Source organism: Staurois parvus, unplaced genomic scaffold, assembly GCF_062004578.1.
Source record: "Staurois parvus isolate SC_StPar_1 unplaced genomic scaffold, SC_StPar_1.0 ptg000299l, whole genome shotgun sequence".
In the NCBI taxonomy this organism is placed as follows: Eukaryota; Metazoa; Chordata; class Amphibia; order Anura; family Ranidae; genus Staurois; species Staurois parvus.
The window spans coordinates 13,716,331-13,741,693 of record NW_028318095.1 but is presented as its reverse complement, the minus strand read 5'-3'; the positions used below and the strand labels follow the sequence as shown (position 1 = coordinate 13,741,693).

The following is a 25,363-nucleotide window of genomic DNA, read 5'->3' as shown; positions in this document are numbered from 1 at the left end:
TTCAGTATATATAGAATACATTTGCTAAAGTCTGTATACTTAAAGGTGAAATATACAGTAGGTAGATATAACAAAAATGTATCCAAATACTGTATTTGAATTATATACAATACAAATATGTTTATGTACAGCTAGCACACAATACCTGAATCTGAATTTGTAAAAAGGTAATCTTTAAACTATCACACAAAGATAACCATAGAGGCCAAGGTGAGACAGAGATAACGTCGGCACAGCTAGCAACTGTCTTCAGATAATGAAAATAAGTTTTATTCTAAGAGATATTTGTCCTTTAAAAGGACAAACCCCTCTAAAAGTTAACACTATCTTAAAATAACATTTCAGTTTTGTGTGAGTACAGGTAAGCTGGGTTGGTTAGATCTTAGACACTTCAATAATATTCAGTGATATTTTTCAGGATATATAAGGGTCTCCATCCCTCCAGAAGGTCATGGATGGTGTTAAGCTCTTGAAAATGGATTCTTCATTTATATGTTTATGTTCTTGAAATTGGATTTTCCAATTATTTGTTTATTCTAATTTTTGAATTCCCCATTTGGCCTTTTATTGGCAGACCAGTTGTGCAGGACTGAAAATTCTGGTGAGGATATCTTGTTACTAAATTGTCATAGATACATAAAAAGCAGTTCTCAGATCCAGTTTACCAGTGACTATTCTCAACTAAAAGAAATCTTTTCTCCTAGATAGATCTTAAAGTGGAACTGAAGATGCCACCAGGTGAAATGTATGTAGAAGCGTGATCCCGTCACTTCCAATTCCCTATGACGTCACGTCCAGCCCTTTAGCAGTGAGGCTTGGCGCGCATGCCGGCCTTACTCAGTGAGCTCAATGTTATTTACAGGCTGCACAGATTGGTGCTGGGATTTGGGCCCCTGAATATGTGAGTGCATTGTCATTTATTTTTTGTACCATGGTTCTTATTAAATATTACACTTAGAGCAATTTTAATCTATTCGTTTCATTTAAGCTATCTAGAGCACCATTCACTTAAGGGGCACTTGGAGACTTATCTTGTAAAGAGCCTATAATTGGGAATCTACATATTATTCGATTGCCCAGTGTCATGTGACCACCCACTTGGGGGTCAACATCTTTTGTTCCTTGGAGAGCCATTAACAAAAAGGGAATCAGGAAATTCATCCCATGAGAGCCTGCAGTTGGGAATTTACATATTGCTTGACCATATAGCATTATCTGACCACCTTAACAGAACCTTCTGGTGAGTGAGAAATGCATCTGTTACACGTGGTGGATAAGAATTTCTTGAATTACGGGATACCCTCATATGGGAGGGTAATTTACTTAATATAAAATTTTTGGGGGATTTTAGTATATCCTGTACCAATTCACTTTCCATATGGTGTTGGGAGAGCACTTTGTAATTATCTGATTTATATTGTATTGAGCAAGCACCTATCTATTCACGATTTGTTACATATGTTCATTCACTATTTAGGGGCAGCTGCTGTTACTCCCTGAAAAAGGCAGAATTCACTATCACTTGGTAATTCACAATCCGCATGTATATTTGATTTTATAGGCACCGCGATATTGCTTTCTTTATTCAGCCAATGGAAAGTGCCCATGTCATCCAGGGAGTGACAAAAACATATATACCAAAGTATCTTTTTAAAAAAGCTAAAAGACTCAGGACTAGGTACATCATGTGATCATGATTCAGTGAAATATTTGGGGCTTTGATCTCATTTTGACCTAGTGGTTAGTTGGTGGTGGGGTGGGGATAGACGTGTGTAAGGGGAGCTATGCCCAGAGATCAGCTATAATTGCACCAAGACAGTAACCTACAAAAAACGCTTTTGTCATGAATTCCTCCAAAACAAAAATTCCAGTCACCAGAGGAGACATGAAGAAGCAGAACCCTGTACCTTTATTATTATAATTCAATATTTATATAGTGCCAACAGTTTGCTCAGTGCTTTAAAGCAAGAGGGCAGGCACTACAGTTACAATGCAAGGAATGAGAAGGCCCTGCTCATTAGAGCTTACGATATAAACAGGAGGGTCAAGTAAAATGAAAGGTAATAATTGTGGGGCAATAAGCTGATAGAGAAAAAAAAGTGCAGTTGTTAGGTGGAGGTAGGGTAGGCTTCTCTAAAGAAAAGGTTTTCAGGGATCACCTAAAAGTGGACAGAGTAGGAGATAGTCCGACAGATTGAAGTAGGAAGTTCCAGAGGATGGGAGAGGTTTGGGAGATGTCCTAAAGATGAGCATGGGAGGAGATGAAAAGGGAGCTAGAGAGCAAGAGGTCTTGTGGGGAACAAATAGAATAATTTGGCTGGTATTTTGAGACTAGGTTAGTGATATAGCTGGGGGCAGAATTGTGGATGTCTTTGTAAGTTGTTCTTAGTCTATTTGCCACATACCTGATAGGAGTCTGATTTGACAAGATCAGCCTCTCTTGTATCTCCAACCCAGGCCCCACTGAAGGTGGAACAGATGGTGCCAAGGGACAGGAGAAACACGAGTGCCTGTGGATATTGATTGCAAAACTTGCGGCTGGAGGTGTAACCTCGGTAAATCAAGCAGGGCATCCAGTCAGGAACAGAAGAGCTGCTGGAATTGCCAGCTGAGGTTAAGGAAGCACTCCACTGGAACTGAAAGATCTGGGTACGTGCCTTGCCTTAACTTTTGATAAGCGTGAGGCCAGAACACACCATGACAACTGGAGCTGATATAATAGATAGCCAGGACAAGCACTTGGCAGGACTGTAGAGCCAAACTAGAGCCGGAAGCGGTCAGTCAGAGTAATAGCCAGGGTCAGCAATAAGCAGGCGATGAGGTACCAGAACATCAGACAGGGACGAGGTCAGGAGGAAGCCAGGATCAGAAACCGATGAGTAGAAGGATAAACAGAATCCAAGAGCAGGTCAATGGAAAGCTGGGTCAGTAACGGATACACACAGGATACAGCAGGACACAGGGAATTAGCTGAAGACCAGTGCAGCACTGACAGAGAGTAAGAGCCTCCTTTAAATAGTCCATCTGGCGCCAGAAACTGTGGGCACACTCCTGCGTACGTGCACCCCTGTGTGTGCATCCGTGAGCCAATGCTTATTTTTATTGGCAATGCACCCATGCTCATGTCTATGCGCGATGTTGCGCGCATGCGCATTTCTATCCGCCAGTCGCTGTAATTTACACTATTGAATTTAATTTGTTGGGTGAATGGAAGCCAGTGGAGGGACTGGCAGAGAAGGGTAACAGATACTGAATGGTTGGTAAGGTGGATGAATCTGGCAGCAGCATTCATGATGGACTGAAGGGAGGATAGCCTATGTAAAGGTATTCCAATAAGGAGGGAGTTGTAGTAGTCGAGGGAAGAGATAATCAGGGAGTGAACTAGAAGCATTGTGGTGTCATTGCTTAGGAAGGGACATATTTTGGAGATGCTGCGGAGGTTGAGACGCCAATATTAAAACAGTGATTGGATGTGGGGCCGAAAGGAGAGTTCAGAGCCCAGGATTACACCTAGCACCCAGGTATGAGGGGGTGGGTTGATTGTTGTGCCATTGATTTTGATGTCTAGGAAAGGGGTACATAGGGGAGGAAATATTATGAGCTCAGTTTTGGATAGTTTGTGTTTGAGGAAGTGGTTGACATCCAGATTGAGATGTCTGTTAATAAATTTGTGATGTGTGAGGAGACCGATGGAATGAACTGAGGGGTAGAGAGGTAGATTTGAGTATCATCAGCGTTAAAATGGTATTGAAAACCATAGAAGGCTATCAGCTGACCCAAGGAGGAGGTGTAGATTGAGAACAGGAGAGGTTCTCAAACAGAACCTTGGGGGACCCTGACAGAAAAAAAGAGGAGAGAAGGAGGTAGAATTGTAAGTGCTGTGGGATAGGTAGGATAAGAACCCAATTAGAGTAAAGTCATGGAAACCAAAGGAGTTGAGTTTGAGAAGGGGGGGGGGTGGTCAACCGTATTAAAGACAGTAGAGAGGTCCAGGAGTAGGAGTACAGAATAGTGTCCATTAGTTTTAGCCATTAGTAAATTGTTTGTGAGTTTTAGGAGAACCGTTCCTGTGGAGTGTTGAGGGCGAAATCCAGACTGAAGGGGATCAAGAAGGTTATCCACAGTGAGGTGGTAGCTCAGTTGTTTGTACACCAGGCATTCAAGGAGTTTGGGAGTAAAGGGGAGCAAGAAGATGGAGTGTAGGTTGTTAAGACTGGTGGGGTCCAATGAGGACTTTTTAAGTTTAGGGGTGACTAGTGCATACTCCAACAGAAACCAGAAACCAGCACTCAAAATGTCTTGCTGCAGTGGAAAAACGTAATCTAGCACTCGCTGAGCTGCCGTCCTTGATAGATCGGGGAATCTTGATGCTAGTGCATCCTGTTTTGTTCTTTTCTGTGACTAGTGCATGTTTTACAGAGTTTGGGAAGATGCCATGGGAAGGATTGAAGATAAGTGAGTTAGAGAGTGTAGGACAGGGCCAGAGGGTGGCTGTAGTATTTGTTAGGGAACAGGATCCAGGAGGCAAGTGGTTAGGCGGGCATTAGAAAAACCTCAATACAATGGACACCTCCACAAAGTGACACAGTATGGAATGAGGCATAATAAGTCATTTGTGAGGGAGGATCATCTGCAGGTAGCCTACTGGTGATGCTGGAGACTAGACCTTTGACCTCCATTTACCTTTTGGGCACAGTTTTCACAATACAGGTGCCCTTATAACTTGGTTCTTTCAGTACAATTTCTAACAATTATTACTGGATTTGCACTTATTTTTCTGTATTTATGGTAAGCATTCAAGGTAAGTAAGTTTTCAGATGATAACTAAGCAACAAAACAAGAATATTGTAAGTGTAGTACATAATTTGAAATGTTAGAATCTAAGTCAAATTGTGGATAATCAAAATACAAATTCCGTTATTTTGATAAATACAGATGAAAAAAACGACTCAATAAAATGTCTGTAACTGGATTTTATATTGTGTTTTCATAGATAATTGCTATTTAAAGCTAGACAGAGACCAAACAAGAGTTAGAAAGATATAAACATGTACAGAAGGCATTCAGCTCCAGCTGTGTAGTCCTGGTACTTCAATAACAAGATTTATAATATAACTTCTTTATGAAAGCGCCACCTCCAACCCTCGCACAAGAGATAAGATTCCATTATGGAATGGGAGCAGCCCCAGGGCAGAAGAAGCTTTTAGGTTAAAAGCCTGGCAATGATAGAGTCTTCTTTTGTGAGCCTCGTTTCTATGGCTGTTATTATCTGCCATATTCATCTGTCTGTAGAGTAATGGAGAAATGCACATCTCATAACACTGACCTAAACACCAATAGTGTAAAGCAAATTCCATAGTTCTATAGCAGATACATAAACACAGCTTATGACACTGACCCAAACACCAACAGTGTAAAATAAAAATCATAGTTCTTCTACAGTTACGTAAAACAGCACAGTATATAAAAATAGGATTTTTGGCTCACCGTAAAATCCTTCTCTTGGAATACATTATGGGACACAAGATAAGCAATTCAGGTACATAGGGTTATGCTGCTGCCTTCAACAGATTGGCCACTGGCAAATAAAGCTTTAGAGACAACCTAGTATAAACCCTTGCACTTTCATTTTGCTCAAGTTTTGTAGCCAAGCAATAATCGGATTGGAGCATTAGAACGGGGGGGGGGGGGGGGGGACCGGTGTTCTATAATGTACTTCAAGAAAAGGATCTACAGTAAGTCTTTGCCTTGGACTTGGAGCCCTGGAAGAAAGGAAGGAAGCTCCTCTTACTCTCAGAGGTAGATGGTTTTTAAGACAGGCTTAGTCTTTTAACAAAAGGGTGCACTTTTCCCAAGAGACCTCTTCGATAAAGTTAACCAGTGATTCACCTAGAATGCATTCCCCATCAACAGATGTTTCTTTCACTGATGTTCTGCAGACCAACAATTGAGTTAAAGGTGCCTCTGCATTTGTATTGAAAGGAGACTCATTCTGGATATTAGGCAAATAACATCTGCTAACCCATCTACCCAGTAGAGTAGGGCCACAGTCATGAGCTTCATTTGATGGTGGACAGAGGTATCCATGAGCATACATTCCGGTTCCTAAGACATATCCTTGGACTAGATATATAAGCTCTGTCAGGTGAACATGTCAGCAATGGCAGGTTGCAGTGCAGGGCCTGCAAGGGAGTTTAGAACATTGAAAAGGGCTTCTATTGTTTTATCCACAAGGTCTTTAAACACCAGGATGTTCTTTACAGGGGCAGTTAAAGTCTTGTTAAGACATGAAATGTCCAGATCCACTGTGGTGATGGCCTACTTTTTTTAAAAACAACTCCTAAATAAGATATTGCTAGGCAATGTGTTTGGGAGTAAAGATTTTTCTGGATTAGGCCAATCACTATATACGAGGTGGTATCAAAAAGTTTGAGACTAATTTTGTAACACGCCAACAGATGGCAGCACAAGTCTGCATGCATAGTCACAGGGACCATGGACCTTTACACAGTGTGCCAAAAGATTGTGTACATTGTGGCTGTGCAACTGGTGCTATTCTGACCACGTGCATTAGCACATCTGCTATTTTATCATGGACAGCAAGTTAGAACAAAGAGCAAACGTGAAATTCTGCGTGAAACTGGGCAAATCGCTGGATCTCCGCAATGTTGTCAAAATGGCGACCTTAGAGCTGGATTGTTACCTTCGGGAAGAGGGCATTTTCACAGGCTGAGCTCATTGAAGGTCTTTCTGATCTCTTTTTGTCGTCCAGTGATGATCTTCTGCTCTTGAAGCACATGTTCCACTCAAAACGACTCATTGCAGCATGCCCGTAAACTTGCTGAATCATGTCAAATGTCTCTGTGGCTCATTTGCTCAGTTTCATACAGAATTTCATGTTGCTCTTTGTTTTAACTTGCTGTCCATGATGAAATAGCAGATGTGGTAATGCATGTGGTCAGAAAAGCACTAGTTGCACAGGTCCCGATGTACACAGGACGATGTCTTTTGGCACACTGACATTTGAAGGCCAGTGCTCCCTGTGAGTCTCCATGCAGCCTTGTGCTACCATCTGTTGGTGTGCTACAAAACTAGTCTCAAACCGTTTTGATACCACCTCGTACAACAGGTTGCAATAGTGAGTGTACATTAAAGATTTTAACAGGCTGGTTGCTTTAAAGAGAATCCAGGCTGGTAACCATGTATGACTGACACAGGTTGTTCTAGGTCTAGACCAGGGGTGGGCAAACTTTTTGACTTGAGGGCCGCAATGGGTTCATATATTGGACCCGGGGGCCGGACCAAGAGTAGATGAATGATGTGTATGTGTCATCCATAGTAAATATAGTAATATTCCCCCATAGTAAGCATAGTAATTAATCCCCCATATAGTAATTCATCCCCCATAGTAATTCATCCCCCATATAGTAATTCATCCCCCATATAGTAATTCATCCCCCATATAGTAATTCATCTCCCATAGTAATTCATCCCCCATATAGTAATTCATCCTCCATAGTAATTCATCCCCCATAGTAATTCATCCCCCATATAGTAATTCATCCCCCATATAGTAATTCATCCCCCATATAGTAATTCATCCCCCATAGTAATTCATCCCCCATATAGTAATTCATCCCCCATATAGTAATTCATCCCCCATATAGTAATTCATCCCCCATATAGTAATTCATCCCCCCTATAGTAATTCATCCCCCATATAGTAATTCATCCCCCCTATAGTAATTCATCCCCCCTATAGTAATTAATCCCCCATAGTAATTCATTACCCATATAGTAATTAATCCCCCATAGTAATTCATCCCCCATATAGTAATTCATCCCCCATAGTCATTCATCCCCCCTATAGTAATTCATCCCCCATATAGTAATTCACCCCCCCTATAGTAATTCATTCCCCATATTAAGTCCCCAAGTCCCCCCTGTGTCAATTCACTTACCTTTGCTCCGCGCGTTCCTCTCGCCGTGTTCCCGCGCCGTTCCGGTGTAGCATGAAAATCTGTCTCCTATGAGGATCTGTCCCCCTCGACGTATCTGCGCATGTGCCAGTTTCAGGCATTAGCAGCCGATCGGCGATCTCCGGCACATGCGCAGATACGTCGAGGGGGACGGATCCTCATAGGAGACAGATTTTCATGCTACACCGGTCTTCAGGGCGGACTGTGAGAGGAGCCTAGCGGGAGCCTAGCTCCGCGGGCCGGATTAAAAGGTCCGCTGGGCCGTATACGGCCCGCGGGCCGTAGTTTGCCCATTGCTGGTCTAGACACATGTTTTGGAGTTATGCCAGCAGGTTGAAACTCCTTATGTACCAAATCATCAAAAAAGGTTACATTCTTCTTCATTCTCAACTGACTGTCCAGATGCAGTTATAGATACATGGAAATTAGAGAGAGTCTCTAGAAGAGAGGGCATGGGTGCATGCTTACAGCATCTGTTTTCTGAGTCAACTAAAATGCTATCTATAAACTCAGACATATTAGCAGTGTATTCTTCCCTGGGCAGTGCCTTAGAAGAACCCAGTGCCCTCAGGACACATTATAGTCCAGCCCTGCTTCTTCCTAGAAGAGTCTGGAAGTGGTACTAAGGCTATGCCAAGGATCAGCAGATCGAGTTGTTGCAAAATGAGGCCAACTGACTCTGTAGCAACGGAACATGCTTGCTAAAAATAAACAGATTCCTGATTAAAATTCAGAAAATGTAAGAGAGGGTTTTTGAGGAGAGAAGATGTTCATTCTGTTAGGACAAAAGCAAAAAACTGAAGCGTAATAGGAGTGAGAAGGGTTATACTAGCCTGTTCTTACAGCTTCGTTTGCCAGTGTCCATACTCCTGAACACAACAGCATAATCCTATGTATTTGAATTATTGATCCTGTGATCCCTGATGTTCAATTAAAGTGGTTCTAAAGGCAGAAGACTTTTTTTTTACCTTAATGCATTCTCTACATTAAAATAAAAAACCTGTGTTCATCCTTCCTACAGCCCCCCCCCCCCCCTTATATTTACCTGAGCCTCTCTTTGCTCTCTGTCTCTTCACTGGCCATAGAAGCAGCAGTGGGAGCCATAGGCTCCTGCTTCTCTTAACTACTTGCCCTGCAGAAGATTTACCCCCTTCCTGACCAGGCCATTTTTTGCAACTTTAGCTGGCAATTGTGCGGTCATGCAACGCTGTACATAAATCACATTTATGTTCTTTTTTTTCCCTACAAATAGAGATTTCTTTCAGTGGTATTTGATCACCTGTGTGTTTTTTTTTATTTTTTTGCGCTATAAACAAAAGACCCACAAATTTGAACAAAAATCCCAATATTTTTGACTTTTTGCTATACAACATATCCTGTAAAAAATGTAAAAATCAAATTTCATCATAAATTAAGGCCAAAATGTATTCTGCTACATGTCTTTGCTAGAAAAAAATCATCCCAATAAGTGTATAATAATTGGTTTACGTGAAAGTTATAGCGTCTACAAATGGTGGTATATATACCTGAATTTTTTTTTTATACTAGTAATGGCAGCAATCAGCTACTGTACCAGGACTGCAGCGGGCATTCTGATACTGGGTGAGAACTGACTAACTGCCATTGACATCGTAATGACACTAATACAGTGATCGGTGCTAATAAAAAGCACTGACACTGTACTAATGACACTGCGCAGGATCAAAGAGGTAACAGTGTGCTGTGTGCTGTTTTACATTATGTGCTGTGTGAGTTTTACTTTGGAGACATGCTGCTGTGTAGTTCTCTGCTCAGCAAGTCCTTGCTGCCAGGAGAGAGACCTGTGTTGTTTACACACAGGTCTCTCCCTTGTCAGTTCTACATGGCGATCACCGGGTGCCAGTGCGGAATCTCTGGCCGGAACCCAGTAATTGACATGTCTAGCCGCCAACAGCGGTGTGGGTAGGGCAGCGTGCATGCACGCCTCCTACCCGGAAATGCGAATCACGTGTATACATGTGATTTTGCGTAGCCCTGCAGCAGCAGTTCCACAGGGTGGCAGGCAACCGGTTAATCACAGTCAAGACAGAGAGGGGAGCAGGGCCAAGTTGAGTTGTGTATGTCAATGAACCCACATAATGTGGCTCAGGATTAAGCCCGCATGAGTGCCCCAATAGCAAGTGGCTTGCTATAGGGACACTCAGAATGGGAAGGAGCCAGGAGATCCAGTGAGGAACCTGAGAAGTGAAAGATCAGAAATGCTCTGTGCAAAACCATTGCACAGACCAGGTAAGTTTATCATGTTTGTTATTTAAAAAAAATTCACTGTACAATCACTTTAAGAATAGTAGTTTAATTGAAGATTAACATGTAACTGTTGCCAGGCTGTACATTCAAGTATCTATGTATTCTTATTGAGCAGCAAATGAGTTTTAAAAAGTCTATACTGACCAATGCTTGTAGCTCAGGAACTGTGGAACAATTCATCCTCAGAAATTATACTAAAATTATACAAGTCCCAGAAGTTCAGCTCAGCTGGTTCTTCCTCCCAGCAATGTCTCCCTCTTCCAGCCTCCTAATCTCTACAAAGGATCACATCTGTTCTCTCCCTGGGATTCACCCAATGTTTTCATCTTTGTTTATTAATGAAATATCACATATGTGAGTGAATCTGTTCTTGCAGCGCTCATAAGGCAGGCTTACTATGAAGTGGTAGTAAAGTTCACTTTTTTAGTTATACCTACAGGTAAGCCTTGTAGGTACAAGCAGACAGGTACAAAGCTTACCTGCAGATATGGTGTATATCTCCTAAATGTTTAGGAGATATTCACTTCTGTAGCAGCTGGTGACATCACCGGTGCATGTGCTCTGAATGGACAGGACTTTTGAGTGTGCCATCCACTCTGAGCGCTGTGCCATGGCCAAGACTTCCATGCGCATGCGTGGGAGTGACATCATCCTTGCTTGGCCATTCAAATGACCGGAGCCCCTGTACCCAGACAGAAAGACCTGGTGAAAATGGAAGCCCTGTTAGCGGTTACAGTGTGCCACAGGAGGGATATGTTTCACAGGTAAGTCTTTCAAAATTGGTTGGTATGCAGTGTATATTAGTACATTATGCCATTAGCTTGCAGGGAACTGTTTTTTTATGACTTTACTACCGCTTTAAAAGACGACATAAAAAAAAAATCCTTTTCAGCAGTCTGAGTTAATCAGTTAAGCTCAGCACCTGTCTCTGATATTGTGCAGCTAAAGATGTAAAGAGAAAAAAGCTCTGATATAAACAGCTGAGAATAATGTAATGGCAGTGTTCATTTACATGACAAATGCTGGCATTATTCTGAGCCTGTCGCAGATGCAAGAACACCTCGGGCATCAGGGATCCCAGATATGGCCATGTAAATGAGCATGCTGACATGTTTTCCACAGCGTCAGCCAGCGTCTACAGTAATAAAAGGTTTAACGTTCTTTTTGTTTATCGTAAAGGAGAATTTTCTGACAGTGGGAGCTATTTTCTTAACAGTTAAGATTTTTCTTACAAAATTAAAAACTAGCATTGGATGACTTGGGATTTTAAATGATTCAAGCCTAATTATACATGCAGTTTCTGTCTGGGACAAACTAATGCAGTGGGTGTGTAGGGGGCATATTAATTTCCTGCTTCTTAACATGTTCCTGTCAAGGATGATGAAATATTCATATTTGTTTTGTTGTTTTGCTTTTATTAATATTATTTTTTTATTTTTGATAAAGTAGTTTTCCCTGTAGGATATTATACTGTAATGGACATGCTGATGAAAGTGCACAACAGAGATAAAAGCCACCTGTTCAAAAACTCATAATTAACATTTTATACTTTATTTAGTTAATACGTAACTTAGGCCCTGTTCACACTTGTGTGTTTTACATGCACTTAAGGTACAGTGCTTTAAAGGAGAAGTGCAGCCAAAGCTCTTTTGGCTGTGCTTCTTCTGTGGATCAAAGGAGTACAGTTCGTTCTGCACTCCTGTGACCTGTTTTCAGATGACAGTGGGCTGAAGCTCGCTGTTGGCTGACATCACTCAGCCAGTCCAGGCCGGGGAAAGATCCCGACTTTAATGTCTGGATCCACAACAAAGTCTGGAGTGGCACCCGGTGCAGCCTCTCAGCGAGCCACTGAGAGCCTGAGCCTGCCGCTCCCTTCCCCTCAACAGCCCAGCGCTCCAATCTGCTCCTTGCACAGATCGAAAGGACTGCAAGGGCTGGGACAGTGATAATGGGGGATTTTAACTACCCAGAAATTGACTGGAGTATTGGCACTGCAGGAACAGTTAAAAAGCAAACATTTTTAAACCTACTACAGGACAATTTTATGGTACAGTTCATAGAGGCCCCAACTAGGAATGATCCTCTGCTGGACCTGGTAATCTCAAACCATGCAGAGCTTATTATGAATGTCCATATAAAAGAACATATGGGTAGCAGTGACCATAACATGATTTCATTTATTGTTAGCTGTAAACAGCGAGCACATACAGGAAAGATAAAACTGCTCAATTTTAAGAGAGCTAATTTTCCAAGGCTGAGAACTGCTCTCCAAGACTTAGACTGGGAGAGAATATTGGCATCAATGAACACAGCATAGAAATAGGAGTTCTTCAAAAAGACTGTATGTGAACACACTGAAAAATATATTCTCATGGGCAATAAGTTTAAAAGGCTAAAAATCAAACCTGTGGCTTACGGCCAAAGTTAAAAAAGCTATAGATAATAAGAGCTTTTATTAAATATAAAAATGAAGGAACACTATAATCATTTAAACTTAAGAAAGAATATAACAGGAAATGCAAAAAGGAAATAAAAGCCGCAAAAATTTAAAATTAACTGCAGATTGCAAAAGATAGCAGGACCAACCCCAAAAATTCTTCAAATATATTAATAGTAAAAAGGTCCGGTCTGAGCATGTAGGCCCTTTACAAAATAATTTATAGTGGGTAATTGGGGACAAAGAGAAGGAAAATGTATTAAATACCTTCTTCAGCTCTGTGTATACAAAGGAGTATGGGGGAGCTCTTGTCCATAATGGGCATGGTATTGACACAGCTCCAGATGATCCACATTGGCTCACAATTGATATGATCCAGAAATATTTAGACAGAATAAAGGTGAATAAAGCACCTGGACCGGATGGCATACACCCACGTGTCCTTAAAGAATTGAGCTCTGTCATTTCAAAGCCATTGTTTCTCATTTTTAGGGACTCTTTAATGATTGGCATAATACCACTGGATTGGCGTAAGACCAATGTGGTGCCAAAATTTAAAACGGGGTCAAAATCTTTACCAAGTAATTATAGACATGTTAGTTTAACTTTTCTAGTTGGGAAGATACTGAAGAGTTTAATAAAAGACCACATAGATGAGTTCTTGCTGGAAAAAAATATTTTAAGCAACAGACAGCATGGATTCATGAAAGACAGAAGTTGTCAAACAAATCTGATTTCTTTTCATGAGGAGGTGAGCAAAACCTTGGACAGAAGGGTGGCGGTGGACGTGGTATACTTGGATTTTGCAAAAGCGTTTGACACAGTTCCCCACACACGACTAATGTGTAAGGTAAAGTCTACAGGCTTGGAAAAATCGGTATGTAAATGGATAGAAAACTGGCTAAAAGATCGTATTCAGAGAGTAGTGGTTAATGATTCATACCCTGAATGGTCTGGGGTCGTCAGTGGTATACCCCAAGGTTCAGTGTTGGGACCCTTACTTTTTAATATATTTATAAACAATATAGGGTCTGCGATTAAAAATCCCATTTCAGTCTTTGCAGATGACACCGAGCTGTGCAGTGGAATAACGTCATTACAGGATGTCTCCAATTTACAAGCCAACCTCAATGCACTGTATAATTGGGCAACTATGTGGCAAATGAGGTTTAATGTTGATAAATGTAAGGTTCTGCACTTGGGGGATAAGAATATGCATGCACCATACATACTGGGGGGGGGGGTACAACTGGGGGAATCAATGGTGGAGAAGGATCTGGGAGTTCTGGTAGATCACAAGCTTAATACTGGCATGCAATGCCAAGCTGCGGTTTCTAAAGCGAGCAAAATCCTCTCTTGTATTAAAAGAGGTATAGACTTCAGAGAGAGATATATCATATTACCCCGGTACAAATCATTAGTAAGACCTCATCTGGAATATGCAGTTCAGTTTTGGGCACCAATTCACAAAAAGAACATTGGGGACCTGGAAAAAGTACAGAGAAGGGCAACCAAAGTGATGAGACATGCAGGAGCTCAGCTATGAGGAAAGATTAGAGGAACTGAATTTATTCTCTCCTGAGAAGAGAAGATTAAGGGGGAATATGATCAACATGTATAAATACATCAGTGGTTCATAAAGTGAACTCGGTGTAGAGTTATTCACCCTGAGGTCATCACAGAGGACAAGGGGGCACTCTTTATGTCTGGAATAAAAGAAATTTAATCTCCAAATATGGAAAGGTTTGTTCACAGTGAGAGCTGTGAAAATATGGAATAGACTCCCTCAAGAGTTGGTTCTGGCCAGCTCAGTGGATTGCTTTAAAAAAGGCCTGGATTCTTTCTTGGGTACACAGAATATAACTGGATACTAACATTTATAGGTAATGTTGATCCAGGAAATATCCGATTGCCTCTTGGGGGATCAGGAAGGATTTTTTTTCCCCTGCAGGAGCACATTTGATCAAGCTTTGCTGGGTTTTTTGCCTTACTCTGGATCAACTGTGGGTGTAGGATTACAACTTTTTTTTTTTATGGTTAAACTGGATGGACTTTTGTCTTTTTTCAGCCAGACTAACTATGTAACTATGAGTGTGGGTGTGGCAGAGCAGAGAGCTATCAGTTACCCACAAACTTTCTTTTAAATAAAATCCTGCTTGCTACATCTTTTATGTGCTTTCGTCAAAATGCATGTTATAAACCAGGGGTCTCCAAACTGCGGCCGGGCCAAATGCGGCCCTTTGCTATCCTTTATCCAGCCCTTGGGGCACTATTCCTCCAACTGACACCAAGTGTGGGGAATACCAACAAGAGGGCACTATTGCTCCCACTGATACTACTGATGGGGCACTATTGCTCCTACTGACACCAATGATGGGACACTATTCCTCCACTGACACCAATGATGGGGCCCTGTTGTTCCCACTGATACCACTGATGGGCGCTATTCCTCCACTGACACCAATGATGGGGCACTATTGTTCCCACTGACACCACTGATGGGGCACGATTCCTCCCACTGACACCACTGATGGGGTGCTATTCCTCCACTGACACCAATGATGGGGCACTATTCCTCCCACTGAAACTAATGATGGGGCACTATTCCTCCTACGGACATCAATGATGGGGCACTTTTCCCGATCTAACAGCCATGATGGGGCACTATTCCTCCCATTGTTACCAATGATGGGGCACTATTCCTCCCATTGATACTAATGATGGGGCACTATTCCTCCCATTGATACCAATGATGGAGCACTATTCCTCCCACTGATACTAATGATGGGGCACTATTCCTCCAATGACACTAATAACGTGGCACCATTCCTCCCACGAAGTCTGAGGCTTTGTTTATTCCTACTGAATCCAGGATATTTTCTACCCCCACTGGCCACAATCCGGCCCCCCCAAAGTCTGAAGGACAGTAAACCGGCCCTTTGTTTAGAAAGTTTGGAAACTTCTGTTATATACAGTAGAGTTCAACTGCAATGCGCTTAAAGCGCATGTGAACCAAGCCTTAGCATTGAAATAACTGACAGGTAAAGAAAAAAAATGGATGCTGTTAGCCACAAACAGCTGAACGTAACTATAAACAGAAGAGGTAAGTTAGAAAACCTGAGTAAGTCCTACCTCCCAACCAGGGGCAGACTGACAACTCATGGGGCCCCCGGACAATAGGGGATCATGGGGCCCCTGTGTCCTTGCCCAAACTCAAAAAAGCCTATGAAAAAGGTACCAGGGGCATCTCATGGGGTCCCCTACTGACCCTGGGCCCTCGGGCAGTGCCTGAGTTTCCAAATGGTCAGTCCGCCCCTGGCCCCAACTATTGAACAGGACAAAGTGGGACAATTGTTAAAGGGGCAAAATGCAGCAATCTATGCAAAAAGTGGGTGATGATTACAAAAATTTAGAGTGAGCATATGGGTGTGGCTTAATGCTGTACCTGCAGCAGCTTTGATAAGAATCCTACCTGGCATTGGATCACTAACCACTTCCCGACCGCCCTGTAGCAGAAGTAATGCTTTTTTTAAAAAAAATTGTTGGTCTTCTTTTGTTTATAGCGCAAAAAATAAAAAATGCACAGGTGATCAAATACCAGCGCAAGAAAGCTCTATTTGTGGGAAAAAAGGACATAAATTTCATTTATGTACAGCATTGCATGATCGCGCAATTGTCAGTTATAGTAATGCAGCGCCGTATTGCAAAAGATGGCCTGGTCAGGAAGGGGGGTAAATCCTCTGGAGGGCAAGTGGTTAATCATGTTATGACCAGAAACACAACTAAGAAGGCTTTGTACATGAACACAATTATTTCATATTTGTCCAGCTACCTACAACGTTTGGTCTGTATAGTCTGATTAAAGTGAATAACTCTTACAAAGAATACAGTGCTAAACACCAAACACATGAAACTGGAATGAAATATTTAGAAATCATCATTCAAAACAGATCATTCTGCTGAGTACTGCAACACCTATTGAGGCTGCTGATGGATTGAAGGTTTTCATATAAAACATGATGAGCAGCTGGATCTCAGTTCAGGGATGCCACAATACCGCGTGCATTCCATGGACTTGATGTGATTTCAACGGAAACCGGAATCTTCATCCAATGCGTTTGCCCCTCCCACTGGTCATCTTCACACATCGAATGCATGAAGCTGTCTCTGAAGACCCCAGTGGGAGGGGCGAAATGCATTGGATGGAGCTTTCGGCTGCGCCCCCTCCCTCTCCTTATTGGCTGTGATGCCAATGTCTCCCCCTGCTGTCTCAGTTTAGTTTAGTTAAATTAGTTTTTGGAATTTGTTTCGTTGATTCATTTTTTAATTCAAATTCATTTAGACCGATTCGAAAAATATCAAATCACCATTCAAATTTATTCTATTCGAAATTCAAATTTTGGAACATGGTTATATTCTTGCTATTCTATTGTTTTATTCTATTCTTTTCTATTCTATTCTAATCAATTCTATTATTTTCTATTTTAATTTGAATCTATTCAATCAGGAATTCGAATTTCAGCAGATGGTTTTATTGTTTCAATTTTATTTTTTTATTTCCTATTCTATTCTTTTCTAATCAATTCTATTCAAATTCAAATGTATTCTATTCCAAATTTAAATTGAATGAAGGTGGTTATATTCTTTCTATTCTATTGTTTTTCATTCTGTTCTTTTATTTTCCATTATATTTTTTTCCATTCTAGTCTCTTCTAACGGAATTACAATTTATTCTATTCAAATAAAAATTTATTCCATTTGAAATTAGAATTTTGGAAGATGGTTATATTCTTTTTTGTTTTATTTTATGCTATTCTATTTTTTTCTATTCTACTCTACTCTTTTCCATTCTGTTTGAGTGTTGAATTTATTCTATTTGAAATTCAAATTTCGGAAGACGGTTATATTCTATTCTATTCTTTATTTCCTATTCTATTCTTTTCTATTCTAATCTATTCTATTCAAATTCAAATTTATTCTATTCGAAATTAGAATTTCAGAAGACGGTTATATTCTTTCTATTTTATTCTATTCCATTGTTTTTCATTCTACTCTGCTCTTATATTTTCTATTATATTCTTTTTTTTCTAATCCATTCTTTTCTATTCTAATCTATTCTATTCTAATTAAATTTTATTCTATTCAAAATTCCAATTTCAGAAGATGGTTATATTCTTTCTATTTTATTTTTATCTATTCTATTTTTTTTATTATAGTCTACTCTATTCTTTTCTATTCTATTCTAATCTATTCTGTTCGAGTTTGAATTTATTTTATTCGAAATTCAAATTTTGGAAGTCGGTTATATTCTTTCTATTCCATTCTATTCTATTGCTTTTTTCTATTATATTGTATTCTTTTCTATTCTAATATATTCTATTCAAATTTAAATTTATTCTATTCAAAATTCGAATTTCAGAAAACAATTACAATTTATGTATTTTATTCTAGTCTAGTCTAGTTCTTCTATTCTACTCTTTTATTTTCTATTCTATCCTAATCTATTCCATTCAAATCCAAATTTATTCTATTTGAAATTTAAATTTTGGAAGATGGTTATATTATTTCTATTCTATTTTTTCCTATTCTCTTCTATTCTTTTATTTTATATTCAATTTTTTTCTTTTCTATTCTAATCTATTCTATTCATATTTATTCTATTCAAAACTTGAATTTCGGAAGACGGTTATATTCTTTCTATTTTAATTTATTCTATTCTATTTTTTATTTCCTATTCTTTTCTATTCTATTTAAAAGACATTTATATTCTATTTATTCTATTGTTTTTCATTCTATTATTTTCTATTCTATTAGAATTCAAATTTATTCTATTTGAAGTTTGAATTTCAGACGATGGTTATATTCTATTTTATTCTATTTTTTTTCTATTCAACTTTATTCTATTCAAAATTTGAATTTTGGAAGATGGTTATATTCATTCTATTCTAGTCTTTTATTTTCTATTCTATTATTTTCTATTCTATTCCCCTATTTTCTATTCTATTTTAGTATATTCTTTTATTTTCTATTCTGCTTTGTTTTACTCTATTCTTTTCTATTCTATTATTTCATTTCCTATTCTATTTTACTCTATCCAAGGGGTGGGAAACTATGGCCCTCCAGCTGTTGGTGAACTACAAGTCCCATCAGTTTTGCAATGCCTCATGGGACTTGTAGTTCTACAACAGCTGGAGGGCCACAGTTGCCCACCCCTGCTCTATCCTATACTTATTCTATTCTATTTTCTATTCCTTTATTTTCTGTTCTATTTTATTCTATTCTTGTTTTCAAATTCAGTTTTATTTATTGAATTTCGGATGAACTTTTTTTTGTTATTTCAGATTCGATTACCTTTGTTACTATTGTAATTCGGAAATTGGGATACACCTGAATCTCCGAATAACAAAGTCCGCATTTTGATAGGAATGAAACGGACCGCACATATCTAGTCTCAGCCAGTGAGGAGAGAAAGTTCCTGGAGAGCTGAGGGGGGCTGGGGGCACACAGAAGGTTTTTTCCCTTCATGCATAGATAGCATGAAGGTAAAAACCTTGAATCTTTAGAACTACTTTAACTCTTGCTATTGGGTGAGGGGAGGGCTCAGTGCTGCCCTCTAGAAGGTTCACAAAAAGAGAATGCATCCGCAGTATGCAGCTTTCCTTTACCATCAAATAAAGAACATCAGCCAATAGTCTTTTTATGAGAACCAACACTAATCCAGCTTATGTCCATTAACTGAACTTTGCTGGCACCCAATGAACTGAGAAGTGTAAGTATTTTCATTCTTGATCCTTTTTTGTTTTCTGATGTATTATTGTGTCTTTCCTTTACACAGGACTCAGGGACTCCAGTAAAATGCAGGACAGTCCACACAATCCGGGACTGTTGAGAGGTATGGCCTAGGCTGCTACTGTACCCCCTGTGTTAAGCAGCATTGGTAGCACCTGGTAGCACCATTCATTAAAAAGAACTCCTGGACAAGCTGAACATTCCTGTTCATAGACCTGCTGGTTGATGAGGTTGGGTAATATGGATGGGAATAGAAATGAGTATAGAACTGCTGGTAAACACCAATCAAGGGAGTGGATGGAGCCTAAAGCCTCTTTTACACGGACGACCCTGCCCATTTTTCAGGTGGACTCGATCAGAACCTCCATTCCCCTCTACGGAGCGGCGGGTGTAAACAAACATGTATCCATATACACCCACTGATATCCAATCCGATCCAACAGGATGGATGGGGATCCAATTCCCCTTCAGTTCATCAGATCGGGTTGGATGGAAATGGACAGGCGGTCCATTTTCATCCGACCGCCCATTGAGAAGAGCAAGCTGCTCTGTGTCCGCTCTGCAGCAGCGGAGTAGACACAGACCTGTCATCCGCTTGCTCAACAGAGAGATTCCCCCCACTGAGCAAGCGGATCCGCTAAACAGGTGCGCTCCATGTGAAAAGGACCCTAACAGGGCTATCATTCCCTTGCAGCAACCACATGCAATGAAGAGGGAACATACAAAAGCCTAAAGTGAACCTTTTCCTTTGCCCTGTATGTGCTAAGCAAAGGCTTACGCTAAAGCAGGTTTGCTTTGAAAAAAAAAAAGGATGTCTTTTAAGAACTTTTCAAGGTTTTTCACTTGCTGCCAAGCACTTTAGATAACAACAGGACAGGGCTTCCACTGTTGTTTGCTACAAGACTGTGGGAGGCAAGGATTATACAATATTACTACATGGAGGGCCTCAATCAAAATATCTTCTTGGAAATCCTCTTTAAAATAAGATCACCACATTTCTAATTGAAAAATCTTCTTGCTTAAAGAATAACTCCTCATAAAAATGAGTAGCCCACTAAAGTATATCAACAAAGCCAGCATTTGCTAAAACATCATTCCAGAGATTTCCTCTGCAGTACTTTTTCACTGCCAGTAGATGTTCTCGGTCTGATGGATGGCAACATTCAACCCACCTCCTCTGAGCCTACGATGTCTGTAATTGTGCAGTGAAAGGAGAAGGATTGATGAGCTCATCTCTGTCACTTTGCTTTCTTCACCTATCAGCATGCTACTTGACAGCACATAAACTGTCTGGCTCCTTGTATTGTTTCTCCCTCTCATGCTCCAGCCCTGTTGTACAAGGACTGGAAGAAGCTGCTGCAAGGTCAAATTCAGGTATCTACACTGCTTGCATTTGAAAAATAATGATATATTGATTATTACAGAGATGCATTTTTTGTGTATTTTATTACAACCTAGAGCTCAGCTTTAAATAGAATCCCAGACAAACAGCAACCTACACAGCTGAAATAGGTAGTGTAGAAATGGCCACCTGCATGCTGCTAGGGGTATTGGCCCTGGTCCAATCTATGAAAATAAGTACGTGAACATGCAGCAGGCAGTAGGCTCACTCAATGGGATTACAACAGGAGGAATTTGCCAACGTAGTTTAATCAATGTCAACATTTCGGCGGGGCACAGCTTGAGAGAAGAGGGCTGTGCCCTGCCGAAATGTTGCCATTGATCAAACTACGTTGGAAAAATCCTCCTGCTGTAAGTCCCGTTGAGTGCGCCTACTGCCTGCTGCATGTTCTACACATCTGAAATACATGCACTTGAACTGGATTGCCTGTTGAAATATTTGTAATTCTGTTCAGCTACATGTGTGTTCTAGGCACTGTAGTTACAGCAGCACAGCTTGCTCCATAGACAGCCCCCGTCTGTGATTGAGCAATGCTGAAGCAAAACCACACTGACAGATCATCCTTCTGCTTCATCATCCCAGAGACAAATGTGCAAAGCAATAAAGCCTTGATTGGCTCTGTTATCCCTTCCTATCATGCTCTGAGGCTTATGCAGGCCATAGACAGGTCGAAAATCGGCCATTTAAAAAAAAAAAAAAAAAAAAAACCCTAAAAATTGGTTGTTCAATCGGCCGATTTTTGTCCCATCTACGGCTGGCATTTTTACTTCTGTCTCTTGCAGAGCGCTCCGCTATTATATTTGACATGAAAAGTCTTGCGGTTGCAGCAATGTATCCATTTGTATCCATTTCGGATACAAATGTTTTTATTCGGATACAAATAGATACATTGTTGCAACCTCAAGACTTTTCATATAAAATATAATAGCGGACTGAAATTCTTCTTCTTTTTCTTCTTTTTGCAGGTCACGGCTCATACACAGATTTTTTTTATCGGTAAAACAATCAGCCGATTTGCCCATCACTGCCGGGAAAATTGGCTGATCATCAAAATCGGCCGCAAATGTTTCAGCTTTACCGATAAAAAAAATGTGCCAAAACCCCGAAAAACGGTCAACCAATTATCCCACTAACGGTGCGAAAATCGGCCGATTTTTTTCTTTTTTTTGGCCGACAAATCAGCCGATTTTCGACCCGTCTATGGCCTGCATTAGTTTACACTTGCAGTTGGGTATGCAGTAAAAACATGTGGTTGAGCCACGTTTCTACCACCCCCCAACAGCTCCCTTTAAGCTGCAAAGGCCGCTATATAAGGGTGTACATGATGACTTGCATTGCAGTGTGGCAAAAATGATCCCTGCTGTCAAATGAATGGGGCTATGCAACAACTGCCCCCCCAACCACGACCAAATGAATGTACTGTTGTGAGCTTTTAGAGGATAACACAGATGAGAAGGCAACATAATGACCCCAACAACCTGTCAAACACCCTCTGAAAAGTGATCCACTGTGGAATTTTCATCAGAGGGCCAAGTGTAAGTGAACTCTATGTGTTTCTGTTCAACGGATTACAGGCGATTGATATCAAACTAGATTCAGTCACTTATACTAGGTTTTAGGATTTAAAAAATTCCTGGAGATGCACGACACTTACAAAGGGTGAAATCAACTTTATTGTTCAGTATTTGCACAAACAGAGACACTGCACCCAAGATCCTCCCTCTAACATGGGACAAAGTACTACATGCACTTTATCCCATAGGGACAGAATAGTGAAAAAATTATAATGCTTTATAATAATAATAATAATGCTAATCTTTAAATGGTGTTATTTATGTTTTTTACATTTCCCTGAAGTTCAGCTTTAAAGTGTTACTAAACCCAGAACAGTAAAATCAGTCTGTATGTGCAGTAAAGCATGCTTGTTATACTCACTGAGGAACCTAAGGGGTTAATCCTCTGAATTGTGTAAAAATGCTGCTTTATCCCGACTTCTCTGCTCCTCCTCTTGTTCAAATGTATACGTCTTATCTCCTGAACCATAGCCATTCTGGACATGCTCAGTTTAGTGTGTATTGCCAGAGTTTTTTTTTCTTGGGAGAGTGCATGTGATATGCACAGGGCCAATCAGCACTGTCCAGAAAGAGGTCATGGATTTTGCATCCTCCTAGAGCAGAAAGAAAACTCATACTACAAGCTGTCACTAGTGCTGTGCTGGACACTGATAGAAGCCACAAGACTGCTCTTTAACTGATGATAAAAAAAGGTATTTAGCAGTTTATATTTACTAAAATAATTGCATTTCCATGTTCTGTGTACTGTGGGAGACCAGATATAGTGAACGCAGGGTCCTGGGTTTAGTAACACTTTAAGTAGTTCCTATTTACATTCCTGTTCAGGTTTACATATCTGAAATGCCTTCCAAAGGATAACAAACATTGATGGATACATTGGTAACACTGCAGTAGGTGTAACACAACAGTTCAATGTAAGAAGCGACAAATCATCCTTTTGTAGTCAGACAGCAGAATATAACACATGATTAATGGTTCTATAAGTGAACTTCTGCTGAGGAGCAGCACCTGTGGTCATAACACCATCTGCCATTTACACAGCATAATTACTTCTGACCCGGTGTAGCTAAAAGGTGACACTTAGCTTGCTGTGTTCCCAACTGAATGCTTACCATAGGCATGTTTTGGATTTACATTAGCAACTATTGACAATTTTTTCAACACTGTTAACTGCAAAGAAATGACACTTTATATCTCACTCCTAGTCCATTTAAATCTTCTCCCCATCCACCCATATGGAGGAAACACATGGCTCAGCATGCACAGTGCACTCTCCCTCCCATGTTGCAGCAGGTCTGAGCTCAGCCACTACCATGACAGAGGGAGCACTGAGCATGTGCAAGCTGAAAAGAGGGAGAGCGCTCAATCTGGGAGATTGCCCAATATGCAGGGCATCCTAGCAGGGGCGTATTTACCATGAGGCAAACAAGGCATTTGCCTAGGGCAGCATTTTTCAGGGGGGCAGCACCGCCACCCAGAAGAAGGAACAGAAGGGACACATGGGGAGCAGGTGGGATCCAGGAGAGACTGCAGGCTGCTTGATGGTGTATGTAGAGCCTGACTCTCGTTCCAGGGATGTCCAGAGCTGCAAAAGTGAGTGTCTTTCTCTCTAGCGCTGGAGGGGGGGGGGGAGGGGGTAGTTGAAGTTGAAGTCTCTTGCAGGGGACAGGGGTGTTGTTGGTCAATGTCAAGCTCTCTCTGCAGGGAAGGAGAGGGGGAATTTTGTGTTGCCTAGGGCAGTGCAAAACCTAAATACGCCACTGCATTCTAGACCGCAGGAAAGATGGCGCAGATCTCTCCCATTAGAAATTTTACAGCCAGGCTGTGGGTAATCCACCTTGGGCTAAAAAGTATGGCACGCAAATAAAACTCCAAATCCAGTCTGAAGAGCCCACAGGAGACATATCTCTCTAATGGAAGGATGCATCCAAATATCCAGGGACATTTGTGAGAGCGACTGATGTGTGAGATCCCAGTGACTGTGTGCTGTTACTGCCCCTCATACATCAATGTCAGCTTGTGTTGAAAGGTGGACATCCCTTACTGTGTCCCTGTGTAGTTCAGCCATTATTTGCTGCTGCATGGACTGAGATAGGAAGTTTTGAAAAAGAGCCAAATGTCCTCAAGTTACTACTTTGCTCTACATGAGTATCCCAAAGTTACCCTGCACCCATCCACGTTAAAATTTAATAAAGCATCACAAAAAGGATACCCCTAGAATAGCTGTTGCAAAACTACAAGTCCCATGAGGCATTGCAAGATTAACAGTAACGAGCATGACTTCTAAGAGCAGAGACATGATGGGACTTGTAGTTTTGCAACAGCTGGAGGGTTTGACACTCCTGCCCTAGGTTAATCATTGAATTGGAAAAGTCATTGAGACTGTGTGCCTGACTTCAAATACCCTAGCTTGGGGAAGAACCTTGGAACTATTCAGCCAGCCCTTTTGGTCGGTTAGCACTACATCTGTAGCTTAGCAAATCTTTACTTTTTAAGCTCTGGTCCACTTTAATATAGTACTTTTGCCTTCTCAATTTCTGCACCAGTTCCCTGGCATTTTACATTTGACTTTTGACACTAGAAGTATGCCTACTCCTTTTCTACCAAATATTACCATCGTGCTTACTGTATCCTTTCTCTCTCCATAACTTTAGCACTTAGGCCTATGTCACACTATCAATCCTGTCTCTGGTGGCAACTCGTCAGTGATAGGATTGCAAGAGAGACCAAAAAACACTCAACTGTTTCTACATCTTTTGGTCTCTTGCAGCAGGAAAGTGATGGCCACTGGTCTGGCCATCAAGGAAGTAAAGTTGTAGAAACTGGTAAGTGTTTTTTGTCCTCTGGCACTATTGGGCCTTAATGTACACTCTAAAATTAAAGAATAAGTACACTT

The 25,363-nt window shown here is 40.8% G+C and overlaps 1 protein-coding gene across 2 annotated transcripts in view; it reads right to left on the bottom strand.

Annotated features, from left to right (window-relative positions):
• Nucleotides 1-25,363, bottom strand: part of EPHA6 (EPH receptor A6) — a 1,004,780-nt gene that overhangs the window by 83,528 nt on the left and 895,889 nt on the right. The window lies entirely within an intron of this gene.